General features: G+C 36.1%; 1 long non-coding RNA gene across 13 annotated transcripts in view; it reads left to right on the top strand.

Annotated features, from left to right (window-relative positions):
- The window catches only part of LOC140330974 (uncharacterized), a 240,975-nt gene that overhangs the window by 138,732 nt on the left and 85,700 nt on the right, over positions 1-16,543 (top strand). For 11 of the 13 annotated variants that reach the window (XR_011920836.1, XR_011920837.1, XR_011920833.1 and 8 more), the window contains 3 exons: positions 5,410-5,523; positions 7,824-7,898; positions 12,417-15,938. This is a non-coding gene — a long non-coding RNA (uncharacterized lncRNA). The remainder of the gene's footprint in view (positions 1-5,409; positions 5,524-7,823; positions 7,899-12,416; positions 15,939-16,543) is intronic. The other 2 variants (XR_011920827.1, XR_011920838.1) reach the window with 2 other exon arrangements.

The following is a 16,543-nucleotide window of genomic DNA, read 5'->3' as shown; positions in this document are numbered from 1 at the left end:
TTAAAATGGCTCTTTAAACACACATTACTAAGCAATATTTGCCAATTTCTGCAAATCCATCGGAAGAAATGCAAAAACGTCATCACTGGTATTCATTAGGACAGAAGTTCTGCAAGGAGGTTGTAGGAGTTCATCAGCAGTAAGATGAAACAAAGGATAAAGCAAAGCTGAAAATAGTTGTTTTATTTTAAAATAATGAGGAAAAAAGTAGCTGCTCAAAAACGCTTGAAAAAACCATGGGGCTAAACAAACCCTAGGTCCTCTATGGGGCATGAGTTCAGGGCTGGTAACTAACAACTTTGGCCTGATAGAGGAAGGTAATCAATCAACTTTTCATTTTCTTTCCTATAATCATTGTTAAATCTTTGTTATATGACTGTTTTATAAGTGTTTATCATTATGTCAGGCAAGTGACAAAATAGTCTCACAATCTGACACCCAGCTGAGTTTTGTGCAAAGGAAGAAGATCAAATTTATGCATCTCTAGCTTAGGTAACAATATTTTTTTATAGGACATAAAATATATAGAAACAACTGCAGCCAAGAAAAATAAAGTGTTACCCAGATGTTTTGAGCCCTATTAGTTAATTGTATTAAATTGAGTGTTAAAAAGATATCTGCTGTAAAACTGTGATCACATGTAATCGTGTTTTAGCTTAACAAATGTATTGTAATTAATGACACTGGTCCACTAAGTTTAGTAATGTTAAAAAAACTAAAGCATGGGACCAGCAACATTAAAAAAGTGTGGTAGACATTTGTAACTAGCAAGTTGTTACTGATGAGCTATTCATATTTTAATTTGAAAAAGTTAACCAGAGTTGGTAATAGTACACAGTTGGCTATGCACAAGTTTCAGAAAACCAACTGCATGGATGGAATTACCAGCTGCCCAGGCTATGTGCAAATGTTACACATGTATTATGATGTAAGAATGGAAGGAATTTTCAACATAATTGAAGAGGTATATTTAGGATTAGTTCAGAATGTGAGGTCCTATTCAATAGCACCTGTAAAAACGATCATATTGCCCACACTGCTTTGTGCCCTCAGTTAACTTATAGGATCTATAGAAACTTAGAGTAACTTAAAAAGGATTTGTGGCATGGTTGTCAGTCCGATCATTGCATTCTATATATGATCTAAATGTGGAATGTAATTGTAAGCTAATAGCCTAATGCAAAACTGAAATGCATATTAATGAACTGTGTTATCTAAAAAAAAAGTTTTGATACAGTGCAGTCCGTTTATTAAGCTAGACACCTCTGTCAGACACTTTTTGTGCCTAGACCATTTTTCACACCTGCAGTCCAAACACTACAACTTGGCAAAGACCGGATATTAAAGGAACAGGTGCTCACTGATGAAGTCATGTCTTTGCTCCCTTCTCCAATCACCAAACTTCATTTATTAGATACTCAGCACTGTGCTAGGCTGTAAAACCAGATTGATCTACTTTACTGTCCCTGGGCCCTGCCTTTCCCAGTTTTATTGGTATTTAGAAGAGAAAAATAAAAGGCTTTTACCACGTACATTAAAGTACTATTTAAAGTACTATTTTTAAAGGTATATACATAGATTGGAGCTGAATGTCCCCATCCCCACTGCAAGGGTCATGTGTCTGTGTTCTCTAGGGGTAGATAGTTTAGGAGAACAACTTACCTTATTCATCATTTCTGCAGGAATTAGTGCTACATCTCTTCAGTAGACCTGTGCCCCACAGCTTTGCTGTGAATAATCTTTGGTTAGCGTGTAGATGGGTTTTGTATCGGTGTGTTTTGTATATATGTGCCCTTTGGGAGATTTTCTTTAACTTTAACTTCAACCCAGAAACAGAAAAGAAAATGTCTACAATATGTCTCCTCTTGGACAATTGTGCATTTTCTCTAACAGGGTTAAAACAAAAGGACCACATGCAGTGCCTCTGTCCATGTGCAGTAATATACCAGGACAATATTTTTACAGTTGGCATGTTTATTGAAGATTTTATGAGAGCCATTTTGTGTTGGTGACCAACGTTACAATCTGCAGGGCTGTGAGCAAACTGAAGCTAAAGTCAGTGTAATATGACATGCATTTGTGCAAAAAAAGACCTATTTGTTTGCACAGATTCCTGTCCGGCTACACCATTGCTTTATTTGTTGTCCTGTTCAGTTGTAAGGCCCACATTTACCTTGCGTAGCAATTTCTTAGCTGACACTTTCTTCTGCAACTTACTTTTACTCAGAACTCCAGAGAAGAGGGACACAGGTTAGTGAAACACATTTACTTTCCCTAAACCTTCAATAAATGTTCTTTGCTACCTACATTTAAAAATTATTTTGGTTTAATATATGTTTTGACTGTTTGCCAGTTGTGGGATGACTTCTTAAAGGCTCAATAAAAATTAAGGACGAAATGAGTCAGCTTTCCAATGGGGATAAAAAATATAACTTAGATAATGTTTGCAAAAAACAAAGATGAAGCCTAATTGACAACCCCATTCCCGTTTTTCCTTTCTTCACCTTTTATAAATAGGTCTATAAGATTCTGCTTCTAGCAAACAGAACAGTAAGCAGCCTATTTAAATTAAAGTGTTTTTTCACAATACTCTGCACTGTGCACATGCATTGTAGTGATTTTAGAGTTCAATTTAAATTAAACAACTAACTCCTCTTCTTAGCATGCATGTATTCCAGAACCCCATTAATTCCTTTAGAACAGCTGTACTGCAGAATTTCAGTACAAATCACCATGGGAATGAATAGGGGGCACAGCACACATGTACTGAGAAGGGGAACCTATAGGGACATTTTTTATATTTAAAGCTTTGTGAAGACCATTAGAAAAGAAGATAAGGATTTGGCAAGATGGCTGTAAGTAGGCAAGCAGTGTTCTCTTGCTACATTGAATTTTAAGCAGTGATGTCAGTTTGCTGGCTACAATCTCCCTTCTTTCAACCCTTGCAATTTCTCAAAAGAAGAGATGATTTAAATGCACAGAAAGAATTTTAGCATAGGTGCTTGCACCAGCCAACCCTTTCCCAAGGATACTGGGTAGAAGTATTCTACAGAGCAGCTTCACATGCCCACAACAGCTATGAGAACCATGGGGAATGTAGAAGGGGAAAGGTGCCATGGAAACAAAAGCTAAACTATGAATTTAAATTGATGTAAATACTATGCTTTGTCTATTTTTTAAAGATTGAGTATTTCATTCTGCTATCACAAAAATGTCCTAATTCCTAAAATTCTTGTTTTATTTAACCAGCTCAGAACTATTTGAAAACCTGTTATATAAAACAGTATTTGGGTGAAGTAGCAAAGATTCCTGTCTGCTAAAATAAAGGTCATTGTGGTTTATAACATTAGATTCAGTAAAGGAGAACGTCAAATGTATTGGAAAAAATTGTGCTTATTGCTTAAGTTTTTTTTTTTGTTAGAGTAGCTAGAACCTCCAGGAAGCCTATCTCTTACCTGGAGGACTTAAAGATAAAGGTGAAATTGGCTAAATAAATCCTAATCACAGCATGCAGTACAGGCTTTCATATTTCTCTCCTCTTATACACGGTATAACTCAACAATGAGATATGGTGACAGATCAATACTTAAATACCTCCCACACCCACAGGGAAGTGACACAATCCACCTGCCTGCAGGCTCTAAGCGCAGTCATCTTTTCCGCCACTTACAGCAGAAATCAGCGCTCCTCTGATTTTCTCTAGGCTTGAACTTCTACATTTCCAGTCCATTTAGCCATGGAAGTGGTTTGAAGATTGTTCAAGATAATGCATCATCATTTCCTTCATTAGGACCTGGGATGCTGAGATAAATTATAAAAGAAAATCAATATCTGTAGGACTGTGTCTAGCACAGGTCATTCGTTTTACAACATGTAATTGTATTGTTTTGGAGCTGTTTTTAAATCATGTAGTGCTTTTCTTTCTATACAAAAGTCATATTTGTATGCTAACACTGACATTTATATTACAGTAAAAGCATTCTTAGCTGTAGTTCTTTTGGCTGGGTAGAAATAAATGCACTAGAAAAAAATATAATTTTAAAGTGAATATTTTCAGGATTGTAATATATCTATTTCCATATGTAATCACCTTTTATGGCCACTTTATTCGGTACACCTACTTGTTATTTCAAATAACCAGACAGTGAACCATGTGGCCGCCATTCAAAAGGCGTGCTCAGAAGAACATGAGCTTCAGTTGTTGCTTGATCAAACATTGGAGTGGATAGAATGGATAGCTTAAAAGATTGCAACTGTGGAATGATTGTCAGTGGCAAACCTCCTAAAAGCTGCTAATATTATATTCACACACGGTTTCTACAGTTTATAGAAAGGGGTGTTGAAAACAAAAGATCATCAGTAAAGTGCAATTTTCTGTAGTAGTAGTAGTAACACCTAGTTATTAGGAGAGACAAAGAAAGAATAGGCAGAGATTTGAAGTCACTAATCCTCAACTCATTAATGTGTACAGTATTAGTGTGCATGGGGGACCCTCAAAATGCAAGAAACATTGAACCCAGATGATGATGATGATTATCTAAAGCAGCAGAAGACAATCAAAAGTTCTTCAAGATAGCAAGAGGGAAAATTATGCTATCACAAAAATAGAGATAAGAGATGGAAAGGTAGAAAAGAATTGCACCTGCACTGCTCCCTAAACTGTCCTCTATGCAAGGACAAGCGAGACCCAACTGCTTCAGGTGGCTTCACTACTGAAAGACCTGCCCTAGGTTTTACATTTGTTTCTCCTTATCCTTCAGTGCCTTAGGTATCCACTTTGACATTTTAATTCTTGTAAGATAGGTTTGTGAAAACTATAATTTATTACTGGGTAGACACAAATCTTTAATAATGTTCCTGAAAATCAAAGTAAATCTGGAGGGTAAATTTATTATTTGTTCCACTGCATAGCATTTCTAACACCCCTGCCAGAGTAAATATATATACCGTGTTTCCCCGAAAATAAGACACTGTCTTATATTTTTTTGGGCTTCCAAAAACACACTAGGTCTTATTTTCAGGGTAGGTCTTATATACTTTTTTTAATGAAAAAAAACACCATATTCCCAAATTCCCCATATTAGGGCAGGTTGGGGGAAAAGTGCTAGGTCTTATTTTCGGGGTAGGTCTTACTTTCGGGGAAACACGGTATATATATATATATATATATATATATATATATATATATATATTTATTTATTTATATGTACTTGTACTAGTTCTTCACATTATGGGACGCTAAGTATAGGTAAAAAAAATGACTATTTAAAGGTATTCAGCAACTGTTATATTGGATGCCTTTAGCTAAACTTAGAAAACATAGGGTGAAGGCAGATGTATGGATTTAATTAAACTATTATATGACTAAGGATTGTCGTAGCATTAAAATAAAATGTTTATGTATTGTAGGCATGCCTGTAAAGTAGAAGATGGGGGGACCGGACGCATCCAAATCACAAGGGCATGACGAGTGCAGAATGTTCCACTCTGTTATCTGCACCAGAAAAAAACTCCTGAACCACAGTAAGTGCACAAGTCTGCAAGTTGCTTGTTTATAAGCAGTACGGTTAACATGAAACAGTACATCATTCCTCTGAGTGTATCATAAAATATTTATAATATATTAAAGGAAATGAAATCTACACTAGTGATAGCAGCAGTCTACTGCTGAAATATATTTCAATATCCATTCCCCTTCCTTTATGAAGCAGGGATATTTAATTGCATTAACATGAATCATATTGCAAAGGCAGTTATCATGCATCTTGACAATACGTTTGTGTATTGTGTGCTGGTATTTTAGGCAAGAGACATGTGCAGATCTGCAAACAGGGTATTCTTCTAGTAAAAACGTGTTTTTACCGTTGCCAACATAACCAGAGCTACCACATTGGACCTAATTAAATAAAGCTCTCCAGGACTGGATAGGGTACACTTTCATCACTGAACCTGCATGATCCAGAAAACCTGGAATGGATCTGGCCTAGAATTGAAAACATTGCTAACAAATAGCAAATGACTTAAGAAATCCATTCCAGGTTTTCTGGATATGCCAGATTCATTGATGAAAGTGTATCCTCTCCAGCCTTGGAGTGCTTTATTAAATCAGGGCCATTATAAGATATTGCTGAGAAACAGAAGATTGCCGAAGAGTTCAAAGAGACTGACCACATTATGAAGAGACTGCCAAAGACTTTCTGTACTAAAAAGAGACTGCCTGCATTAATGAGAGACCGACCACACTATGGAGAGACAGCTGGGGACTTTCTATACTGAAAAGAGAGAGCCCATCCTACAATGAGACTACCAGAGACTTCCTACATTATAAATAAATTTCCATATTAGATAAACTGCCAGCCACTTTTTAAAAAGACTGTCTGTATTAGTGAAACAGCCAGAGGTTTCCCACATTACAAATTGGCCGCTTGTGTTAAAGAAACTGATGGAGACTTTCTACATCACAAAGTGACGGCATACAGTAAAGAGACTTCCGGAGACTGCTCACAATACAGAAAGACTGTCAAAGACTTCCTACATCACAAAGAGGCTGTCAGAGGCTTCTTACATTACAAATCAACTGGCCACATTACAAAGAGACTGTCAGAGACTGTTCTGGTTATCAAAACACCATCCGTACTAGGGAGCCTAGCCACACACACTGTCAACGTTAGATAATCTTTCAGTATCCAAAGGCTGCTCACATTAGACAGACTGCTAACGACTGCTCTAGAATAAAGAGACTACCCATGATAGAAAGACTGCCAAAAAGAGATAGATTTTCCTGCAGGGCTGCATAAAAAGCCTACTATGAGGGTAATTATTCTATGACAATATAATTTGTAGAGCTGTGTGTGTAGGGGGTTGGCACATAGAAGAGTGATCATATAAATGCCCTTCAGCTGGCCAAGTGACCACACAACCCAAGCTCTGATCCAAAGCCTATTTTTGTAACCTACCCATGTGCTGGGTGTCTTGTTGGTTTCCATTACTCCGATTCAAAAATCTGGTTTTGGTAGTGGTGTAATGTTTTTAGGTACTTCAAAGAAAATACTACATCAGTGGAGTTCCTTAGGAATGGGGATATGATCAATGAAGAGCAGATGTCTTTCTGTTCCTAAGTCGTGGTTAGTCATCTCCCTGGGTATGGCACGTTGAAGTTATAGCTAGATATAGTATGCTCACCAATGTGTCATGTTATGATGCCAGTTTTGACATACACAGTCTTATTCAGGGACAGTTGTAAATGATCTCTACAGACCACTAACACTTTGTGAAGTGGAAATATGTGGGTGCACAGTGAATTTCCTTACTGTGTGTTCCTGTTTAGAATAATAGTCTTACTATGAAATCGCAAGACTTCTTAAATAACTTGGGTTACAGACAGCTGATTAAGTATCAGCCAGTCATTGACTGGATGGCAAGCATTTATTGGGCATGCGAGCTCATATTTTGGTCTATTCTCCAAGAGATTTGAGAGCTTCATTAAATAAGGATTATTTGAGATACTAAGTCTGTGTTCTCACCAATCTATGCACCATTTTGATTGAGGGGGCGAAAGATTTAAATGCATTGCTTTTTGGTAACTCATTTTTTCTAGTTCATGTGTGCTCAGTTTTGATATGTAGAGCACACATACCCCACACATGTACCTGGCAATTAAAGGCATGGAGACCAACCACTATTCCCAGAAAGGGATGTAGTTCATAGGAAACTGTACTAGACTGTATTATGCCCGCATTTCACATTGTCCTTTAATAATATATTTTTTGGTCATTTTTCAATCTGACGATATATCTCTTGTCTTCCATCTGTTTTTTTTTTAGATTTGCTATATAATATGACGGTGCACTAAAAGAGTTGAGTTGGCATCCAATCCGTCAGACCTATCTACATTGCTGGTAGAGGATATTGTCCCATCACATGGAACATTACAGATCTTTACCTACAACGATACATTGTTAATGCCTATCTAATTTAATATTCTGTAATTTGAATACAGGGCCAGCCTTAACGTAACCTTAATACATGGCCCGGCTTATTTTAACCATAATGCAAGCCAGGATCTGAACAAAGGGGAAGCCAAACGCAGTAAAAAAAAACTAACTTAATATCATACCAGGTATAACTACTACTGTTTGGCTTCAGTTCCACAAATAGCTTTTACTTAGGAAACACTCTGTTTAGAAGGAGGAATACACTTTGATTGTTGTCTATGGGGTTGATTTACTGAAAAAGGTTTATGTGCTTCACTCTGCAAGGGATAATTCACTTAGCTTAGAGAATGAGTTGAAGTCCTGCCGACTTCAGCCATTCAATCATGTGCAAGCAAAACCTTGTTATTTTTTTCACATTTCCTTCCATGTAATTGAGTAGTCTTTGTAAAGTGAATGGTCACCATGTTCACTAAGCTAAGTGAATTATTCCTTGCGGATTAATAATTCACTTTGTGAGTGAACAGCATACATTTCTTAAGCAAATCAGCCTGTTTTGCCCTACTTATTGCAATGTTGACCACACAGGTGGCGGGGGTATTTCTATGAGAAGGGAAACAGCAAAATAATGTGACAGAGATTCCAGAGAAAAAGACTGGAGTTGGCCCATAGCAACATTTATTAAGTACAATTCCACTGTTCACTGTCTGTTTTAGGTGATAAAAGACTTTTCAGATTTTGTTGCATTATGTATTATTTATTACATATGGTATGCAGGATTTATTGAGACGTTGATGTTGTGTTTAGTAAGTGATGAATATCTTGGGACATACAACTATATGTTCATTTCTTCCTTCCCTCTTTGCCAGCTTTCCTGTTGATCACTAGCTTATCCAGGCCGGTCCTTTAGACACAAGGCCTCTCATTGTTCATTCATGTATTTTTAGCAACCACTCCTTGACTTGCTTATTTGCACTTTAATCTTTATGTGCTTTGATCTATCACAATTTCTTCTAATGTGTGAAATCAGTAGTATGTGAACTATAATTTTTTTTTTACTTTCGTTTCCCCTAAAGGCTTGGGAATGTCACATGAAATTTGTCATTTTTATGATCCAACAAAATTGAATAATGTATATTAGTTTTAAATAAAATCATATTTGCCATTTCTGTCTGATCTTTATTTTATTTATTTGCAGCAGCAGACTCTTTAAAGAGAAGTTTGTTCTAGTTCTAGTAGAGCCGTTGCCATTCATATCCTCCTGCTAGCTAAGTTACAAATTACTAAATTATGGAAGACAACTCAGGGTCCTAGTTATACAGATGTCATTGGGGATATGAATCTATGCTGCGCTTATGAGCAAATGTTAGCTACTGTCACGTGAAAAATTTCTTTCCAAACGGGAAGCCTGGTTATACCATCCCCTTTGTACTATTACGTTTTAATTGTGTTTTTGTTTTTTTTTTTATGTACCACATATCTTGTTGGTGTTGCAATATATCTGGAAAAAGAAACTGGCATTTTGTTTTCTTCTGTTTCTATTTGTTATTTTCCTTATTATGTATTTCTTTCGCTTCTAATCGGATGTAATCTTTTTGTTTTAAAACTTTATTAAAGAATAGTTAAATTATAAAGAGAAATTTGTAAAAAAAAAATAACGGAACTTTTACAAAATAACAGTGTATTTTTACCCATTTTTGTACCCAAAAAATAAAATAAAAGTATTGTTCTTGGGGTTAAATATGTGCCAGTCCGCTATACATGGCATAACTAAAAGAATAGAAGCAGTGCATAGCTACTCATGCCTGCTAAACAGTCACTGATGAGGGAGGCACAAATTGCTTCCAATGATGCCTGCTGATGTACCTGAAGTGGGATTAGTGGGAGGCCGAGAGATATCATGATGAAGATAAACATTCAGGTATTCAGATGACATGCTAAAATAATAGGTCAGAGCAAATAAAAAAAAAGTTCATCACTGCAATCCATGCACCTTTCACTATGGATTATCCTTTTAAAGACTGCAAGTAAAATAAAAAAAAGTATTGACAAGCCAGAAACGCACTCCTAATTCCCATAGTGGTTTGATAACACAACATTCTATGCTATGCTGTCAGCTCTGCCCATTTGTCTATAGTCAAACCAAATATTCATACCCGTCTGATCTGATCTCCATAAAAAGTCATTGATAGCCTTAAGATTAGCTAATCATACTCTTAGATAAGATTAAAAGAAGTATGCACAGAACACAAAGAGGCTCTTTCAGAGCAAAAATAAGTTCAAATCATACCATGCAAGAGTAGAAGATTAAAAAAATATGAAAAGACTTCAGTCTTTGGACTTCAGCTTCATAAATAAGTCAGATGATTGTTCAAACAAGCACCAAGTTCAGCTTGTTTAACAAGACATATATGACATATGTACAAATCTGACACAAGTACAACAGTCCCCGGATATCATCTTTTATCAATCTGCTGTAGTGGATTGATGAATACATGATTGGGAAGGACCACTGTGCACATCTTAGAGAGTACAGCAGAGTGCCACTAGGTTCACTTCTACATTGAATAGAGCGGCGCTGTGTGTACGTCCATCTGACATCTGTTTGGGCTTAAGGCTTTAGGATGCTGGGAGTGAAAAAGTGGTCAAGATAGGACATGCTTTATGTCGGAGGGGATTTATCTGTCATGGTTCTTCTCAAATGTGTTGTTTGCCCTACCTACCTATGCAGCAAGATTGATAGATCTCCCTCAGTGCTGGCGCTATTATATTATGTAAAAATACCGTCCCATTCTCCCAAGTTCATTTAATTCTGGAACCACTTATGTTGTGATGCACACATTCTGCAGACTGTATAAAGAGGGCTATATGAATACCAGTTCTTAATTACATTTTTAAAACAAATATAAGGAAATTAACTAAATGCTTTATGAGGTTCTATTTTAGCTTCCATTACATCATGAATTCATAATTGCTTTATGAACAATGATGATCACATTTTTATAAAAATCTAATAGACACTTCAGGCTTTCTTAAACACTATTAAAGCTCGCTAGCACATGTTTAAAAATGAAATTGAGTTGTTACGGAATTGCAGCACATTTTCACAGAAGCAGATACAGTCTGGATGTCAGGTCAAGATCTTTTTCTATTCTGTCAAGTCATTATGTTGCACTCACTCAAGGTGATAGCTTATCCTCATTCAAGGTAAGGTTTCCAGAATGTTCTGTGAAATCAAACAATGCACATTGTGGTAGATCAATAGGTGCAGCATTGGTGTGTTATGCATTGTACATTTACTACTCTTCTGTACTGAGGGAAATGCAGGTTTTATTTTTGAATTAATATGGGTTCTTCTGTGTTATGACTGTTTTGGATGTATTGTCAAAGGCTGTTTTCTTTACAAATGGATGGATTTGATTTTCATGGCAACCTCGAATAAACTGCAATAAACTAGCTTTTTTTGTTATAGTGGGAGATAATAGGTTTATTGGTATTAAGTTAGTTATTTATTGGATATAGCAAGGATTGTCAGGTGAAGAAGGGATGCTAACAGGAACAAGTGTGAGGGACCTGGTCTTCTGTCTATAGCAGAGTTTCTCAACCAGGGTTCCTCCAGCTGTTGCTGGGGGTTCCTTGAGAAATGACCAATTTGGGTCTCTCGGGTCAGTTTAACTGATACCAAAGATCTTTTTGGCTCTCTATAAGGGTGTCATTCTTCCCACTTGACAGCAATGTAACCAGGGGTGTAGTGGGACGGGCACGGGTTTTAGGAGAAGGACCCCACTGGGGGGGGCACACCATGGCATGCGGCTTCTAGTATCATGACGTCACTCTGGGGGAAGTTTCTTCCCCTTTGAGTGACACATAGGCACGGGTGTAGTGGGGCGGGCACGTCATTGATAGTACCATGCCCCCTCTTTTTTTTTTTTTATGACTACACTCCTGAATGTAACATGCATTATTCCTCCTGACCAGCACACTAATGTATTGTGATTTGGGATTTCGTTTTATAGATAGTAGATAGAATTCTATTCACCATGTGGTCTCTGGGGAACTTTTTGGGAAACCATTACAGGTGATTTTTGAAACAGCCAATTTTTGTAACTTGTCGAACATTTTTTGTCCTAGTAAGTGGATGCTGTTTCCTAAAAAGTTCGAACATCAAACAGCTCATTTAGTAACAGATGTGACCACTTAAAGCAGACTTATCACCACATTTTTTTTACTTTATATTAAAAGGTAGATAACTGTGTGTGTGTTTTTTCTAAATAGTTTTTCTTTATAAAAGAAGGGAAGGCCTCTCCACTTCTTTCTTTACTGCCAAGTCTGTAAAGACTGAATAAGAACTCCAAAGCCTCCTGGGACACCTATGTACATCCAATCTTGAGCATAAGGAGAAGGGGCTTTTGCTGCAATGTAAAAAGAAAGTATTGCTGATATTAAATCCCTAAATTAAATCCACACCTTTTTTTACATTTACAGCTAGTCTTGCTCCTGCACAGTGACAGATCTGGTGATGCAGGCAGAAGACGAAGGACGAAGATGGCAGCACCCATTGGTTCGTTCATTTCGAGACGAAAAAAGAATACAGGACTTTGCAGAACTAATTGGAAGCAAATTGTGGAGTGGTTGAGATCTATGCAGAAGTAAAGGGAAGTGTCATTTTTTTTTTTATTTTAATGAAAGTGAAAAACTTTTTCTAGAAATCCAGAACTTACAGTATCGAAAAATAATTACCCACGGAAATTGCTGACTTCTTGGCCAACAATTTTAGAGACCAATACATTAATATATTGTTGTGGATTTAGTAATTATTAAAGAGGTTCCCTGAAGACCTGAAAATTATTTCAAGGGGTTCCCCAATGGTAACAATGTCAAGAAACCCTTCCCTAGACCTTGGAAGCTGATATTGCCATCTTTAACAAATTATTTCTTGTAGGCATTTTCCATAATTTCTCACCAGTGTCTGACGATGAAATTTAAATTTTTGATAACTCTTTTAAGCAAAATTAATTTGTATCTTTTACATACTGGATCTAGAACTGATTCTGATGTAGACAAAATGACACCACACAGGTCAATAGCAAAGAGAACACCAGACCCCTATATCCGAGGTTTAAGTAGGACAATTTCCACCTTAAGGACCTAAGCACTGGCACCTCATCTGAAAGATTCAAATTAAATTTTTATGGTGGTTGATGGCAATTTTGCATTTTTATATTTCTGAGAACCAATACACCACCAGTTTTATGTGTCATTTGTTTAGACATACACACATAAATATATATGTAAGAAGATCTAAAGTATGCCTGTACAATATGTTTGAAAAAGTGAACAATTTCCATGGGGTGTACTGCAACTTGGTTTCCATTTTCATATCATCCTGAGTAATATTTTTAGTTAGAATAAAACAGTAACTGTGAATAAAAACAGTCTTTTGTCTTCCTGGATTCATTTGCAGAACAGGAATTTTGGCTCTTGTGTTTTTGTAAATCAAAGTTTAATTATATGAAAATGTTAACCTCCAAAGAATGTAATAGGTAATTAGTAAAATATGCATTTGGCAGATCACTTTATTAGTGATATTTTGCTTTTTGCGTGGGATTGATATTGAAAAAGGCAGTTCTAATTACAGTGCTCTGCCACCTTTACAAGTTTATATTTGTCTGGTTTACAAAGGAAATGAAAACCAAATGCAAAACTGGATATTAAATTGTAAATAGCTATTGGGGTTAGGTTATAGAGCAATCTTTTATGCATTAGTGTTCTACCGAACATAACAGACCCAAAAATAAAATGTTAAAGTTCTCGTTAGAACAAAGAGGGTAAAACCCTCTGATGCTCCATGGCCTGTTTGAAAAGGGAGTCAATAAAAAGCTACATTTTAGGTTAGGGTGTAGCCCTTGTTCTTTCTATCCTTTGATACAAAAGTTTTGCCTGGCAATATTCTTTAGCTCAGTCCAATGCAGAGTAAAACAATGGAGCTGAGTATTGTGGAAAGAATGATTTGCCCTACATGGAGCAGTCTTTGAGTACACCCTTCTGTGCTTGGAGTTTAGAATGATTGCAACAAGATATGTTTCATAATCTTTTTTAATGCTGCTTTGCTTTAAAAAGTTCATAAGAATGTTCTAATGATAGTTTAGGAATTAGTTTACTAGCAGGTCCATTCATGCTGCACTGATTATGATCCATAAACTGTTTCCAGATATGTAACTAAAAGCCACATTGCCCTGATGTTACCATTATATCTCATGAAAGTCTTCAGCTGTCCCTTCAGCCCCTGGCTACAAACCTTTAAAGGTGAACTTCAGAATTTAAAAATCTCTAATGGATGCATTGAATTATTTATTTAAAAAAAATAAATGTATTTGATTTTTCTTGAAACTAGCACATATATATATATATATATATTGTAGGCACATCCCAAGGAAATAACACCGTGGATTAGGAATATCTGAGCTTCTTTACCTCTTGGGTTGACTGTATGCACCTCATATAGTTACAATACATTCCTGAGATGTCCCCCATTTTTTTTAATTAAATACCTTTGTTAAACATTTATTATTTTATTTGCGTAATTTTGTATCATCAATCTTTATGATTTTGATGCCCACATCAAGCACATGCCATCCACATACTGTATAAGATAAAGTGGGTTGAATCAGAAAAAAAAAATTGATAAATTGTGACTTTTCCATAAATATATTTTTGTACCCACCCTATCTTAAGACAATGGAAAACCAAGGTGTAGTGTGTATTAAAACTCTTTTATTAAAGTTACTGAGATATCCTGCTTTTAGACAATGAAATCTGTCATATGCATTATTTACAGTCCTCTCAGTGCATCCATTTCCTTAATGTTTAAAAATAGCAAGATATTACATGGACTGTCTGATCTATGATTCATCATCATACTGAACAGTTTAATAAGGGCCAATAACTCTAAACTGCAAATTTTTTATAGAATAATAACAGAATTCCATATGTTATTTGGTAATACAGTTTTATGATATTTACAATCATTTAGTCTGAACTGACAATTTGTGAGAGTTTGCAGGGATTAATATTCAATCACAATATACCTACAGTAGGCTATAATGGCCAACTAGAATTGCTATAGGTATTGTAGCTTTACAGTTAACAGTTTGATCCCCGTTTTATAGAATATTCTTAGAAGCATTATGTGGTGTAACTGTTAAGTGCTAACAGACACAACTGCAGCTTGCAATGATGGAAGATTTTTGGGTTATATTATTGCTTTTAGAAATACACTTACAACATAATACAACACAGATAATGGTACTTCTAGTAAGTTTTTTTGCAGTACATTTTTGTATCAAAATCTTTTGCTGCAGCAAGGTTGATCTTTGGAGTAGAGGATCCTTGGGTAAGAAAGAATAGTATGCTAGCAAGGAGTTAAGTTAGTTTTAGAGTTACATAGAAGGTTAGTGTGAAAGTTAGAGGCCTTAGGATAAATCACTTTCATGCTGGCAGCTCTGCACCATCAACTGCAAGAACTGATTTCCATTTGCTGAAACCAAACGTTACATTGTTGTTGCTGTGTTTATCTCATAGCAAGATTGCTATGAATTTTTTAAATGAACTGTGTAAACAGAAGCAGCCTTGGTAATTCAACTGTTAGCAAAATCAAAAGTGTTTTTGAGTGTCCTTTGAGTGAGTTGCCTGTTTTTTTTTACCAAGTATCAGTTATTAAAAACAATTGCCAACAATATGTAATATAATACTTGTTTTCAGCTATTGTATAATTTGTTGCATTTCTGTGCTGCTAACCCCCTGTGCCCTTTTTCAGCCAGTTACTCTCCACATTTCTAATTTCTCAGGGCTGGTTGCCTGATGGTTAAAACAGAGAACTATTCTTGTGTAATGTTTGCTGAAATGACCACTTGTCTTCCAATAAAGCTTTTGTCACATGGTGGAAAAGTAGGAACACCAGTGGAAGATGGGAATAAAAAAGTGCCTTAAAAAGAACCGGATCTCCAGGTATTATTTCAGATTTTAAATGACATTTTTATGGTGAAGTTTATATAACAATTTAGTTATTGGGTTTAGATATATTGTATACGTCTCTCTCCTCTAGTGATTTGACTTTTGAATGAACCATGCTAAGGGGGAAGCCAGGCTGAGAACATGATCCTTTTGTGAGGAACCTGTGGAGAGAGATTCCCCAGCAGCTGTGATGGTTGGGGATGGTTGTGGAAAAAAGAGCACAGATATCACAGCTGAGGGGAAAAGGAAAATAGGAATTTAGTTACTGAAAAGAGCAAGCTGAATAGGAAGCATGCATTAAGAATTAAGTGTATGTTCACCCAACATTTCTTTTTTCAGTATAAAGCATGAAAGTTTTAAAACCTCTAAAGTGTTTTTTTGTCATCTGGACCATGCCAAGAAGACTTCCTTTTCTTCTGAGAAGAGGGGTCACAATGAAAGTCATTGGCCAACTATTACTACTGGTGATCACAGCTAGATAAAGTGGTGATCAGTTAAGCTACATACACACTTCCAATTATTATCGTTGGAAAACGAACGACGAACGTTCATGCACGATATATATGAACGATCGTATAGCACCGATCCTGCACATAGAG

Source organism: Pyxicephalus adspersus, chromosome 5 (genome assembly GCF_032062135.1).
Source record: "Pyxicephalus adspersus chromosome 5, UCB_Pads_2.0, whole genome shotgun sequence".
Classification (NCBI taxonomy): Eukaryota; Metazoa; Chordata; class Amphibia; order Anura; family Pyxicephalidae; genus Pyxicephalus; species Pyxicephalus adspersus.
The sequence above is the reverse complement of the archived record's forward strand: the minus strand, read 5'-3'. Positions and strand labels throughout refer to the sequence as shown.